General features: G+C 42.1%; 1 pseudogene; it reads left to right on the top strand.

The window, feature by feature from the left end:
• The first annotated feature begins 765 nt into the window (after positions 1-765).
• LOC138044865 (penicillin V acylase-like) lies at positions 766-2,277 on the top strand (annotated as a pseudogene).
• The last annotated feature ends 223 nt before the right edge of the window (positions 2,278-2,500 follow it).

Genomic DNA, 2,500 nt, shown 5'->3' with positions numbered 1-2,500 from the left:
AGTAAAGATGAGGGCAATAGGCCGTTTGCACGATTTGGTGACATGGTACCGAATAAATTTTGCTGGAACTCATGTTACACTCATGGGACTTTTAAAACAAAGGGACTCGTCCCAGTCCAGCCCGAATTTCCTTTGTTTTGGAACTCCCACAATTTAAGTTGTGTCGCAGCATAATTAACTCCGTACCATGTGACTGGATCGTTCAAAGGGCCTATTAGAAGCGAGCTTATGTAAAATCTTATAAATTAACATTTTCTAAAGAAAACCGGCCTTTATCACTTCACAGTTCACCGGGGAAAGAGGGAATTGCTATTCTTAAGAAATTGTGTTCTCTTTTCTCTCATATTTTCGCATAAAAGAACATCAGCTTACATATTAAGGAGAAAAAGTAAAGTAAAGTAAAAGTAAAGCAACCATATTTAACGTCGATAACTCGTAACAGTAATTCAACTGACAAACCTGAGGTCGACGGTGCGCTCATTTTACTCCCCCCTCTCCATCAGTGCTCCGTTTTACAGGTATTTAAAGCTACTTAGCCACACGGAAAGGAAAGAAGTTGAAACAAGGATGCGAGATCCGGGAATCGAACTCAGGACCTCTTGCACCAAGGCCGCGCACTAACCGACTGTGCTATCATTGCTCCTTAAAAAGAGTCATTCCGTTGTGTTTCGACTCTAATTGACATTGCTAATCAACTTATAAGTATCTTGCTTACAGAGGAGCTATTTTCTCCTTCAGGCAGTCTTCATCCGGATTTAAATAACAATGAAGATCCTTGTTGTGATTCAACTGCTGCCATATCTCTTTCTGGCCACGAGAGCTTGTACCGAGATTCGAGTGAAGGCCGAAGACAGCTCAATTATCGTTGGCCGAACCATGGAGTTCATGATCACCCTCGCGTCGAACATCATAGTGGAACCAAAGGGATATCTCCGAACTGCAGCTCTACCAGCGAACTGCGCTAGTCATCCGACTCCCTTAAAGTGGAAACACAAGCACACTGTCACATACTTGAATGCTTTTAAACTTCCAATTGGTGCAGATGGAATTAATAGCGCTGGACTGTCGGTGGGCTCTCTTCTGTTCCCCGGCTTTTGCCAGATTTGAGAAACGTGGAACATTTTAAGCCGAACATAACTGAAATTCCTAGTTGTTACTGGCCATGGTTTCTATGACAGGGTTATGTTCGTAACAAACGCCAAGTTTGGTATATACAGTTAGATTGCGGGAATTAACTTTAGATGGAATAACCTGCGATAAAAATAAAATAAAATAAAACGACGGGTGTTTTGGTTGCAAGTCAATAGGTGGTCAATGTCTCTGGTCTTCTGAAGTACTTTACTATATGTATTAAAACACGTAGGGAGACCCCTCTTAAGAAGTTTCGCATTTCATTTCTTTATGTCCAATAACAACAGTGTTTCTTGCCTAATAACTTATCATTGGACTAGTCTTTGCCTGAGATACGTAAAAAAGGGTCACCTGCACATGACTCATAATTCCGGCCTCTAAATCGGTAAAATAGCTGGTGTAGAATTGAATGTTTACTACTATTATCGTGTTCACAACATAGGATCATCCCAATGGACAAATGTGGAATGGCGATTTCCCAACTCGAGTTTGCCCCTTGGCTTCTGGGGAACTTCTCAACGATCAAGGAAGTGCGTGAAGCGCTAAAGATGGAATCGTTTCCACTGGTTTTTGATAAAAAGCTTTGCACTACACCTTAGAACTGCACTATCCTTACGACTTACACATGCTGAATATTCGTAACTACGTTCAAATGTCCAAGTACCCTCACGAGGACTTTGTTTTGGGTGGAACTCCGTTCAAACCTTTTGGTGAGGGTAGCGGTTTCCTTGGAATTCCTGGTGACTTGACACCTACGTTAAGGCTGGTACGTGCTGCCACTTTGGCGAACTCCGCTACTCGAGTCAAAACAGGCGCCGAATTCGCCGGCGAATTCGGTCGACATCCCTAAAGGCGTGGCTTATCACGAGAAACAAGAACGCTTTGCAGACTACACCTCCTGGAAAGTGGCTAAGGACCTCACGAACAACGCTCTGTACTACCACGAATATAATGATCTAACTATCCGTGTCGTGTACCTGGACAACGTGAAGGCAGGGAAAAGGCTCAAAATAAAGGTCGAAGCACATGAGGTTGGAGGATTTAAGGATGTCACCGGTGACATGACACCTGCTGAAGCCGCCCACACCGAACTGTTGTAGCAACACGTGTTAGCCTTAAATTGAAACCAAAAATAAAAGAAACTGAAAAAATAATTATTACACAGGAAAAAGATTGCGATGATTTCTGTCACCACATTCAGTTACTATGTTTAATCGGCAAATAGCCCCTAGAGCTTTAGTGAGATACTATATTTTAGTTCACTTTAGTTCACGGGGTGTCTTGAATATTGTGAATATTGTACTAGTTTCGGCTTTCAACAATGCATTACAATTAAGCCACTTGTAGCCAGTGATAATCTCATAATAAA

This window comes from Montipora capricornis, chromosome 4, assembly GCF_036669925.1.
Source record: "Montipora capricornis isolate CH-2021 chromosome 4, ASM3666992v2, whole genome shotgun sequence".
Classification (NCBI taxonomy): domain Eukaryota; kingdom Metazoa; phylum Cnidaria; class Anthozoa; order Scleractinia; family Acroporidae; genus Montipora; species Montipora capricornis.
This window is presented reverse-complemented; position numbering and strand designations above follow the sequence as displayed.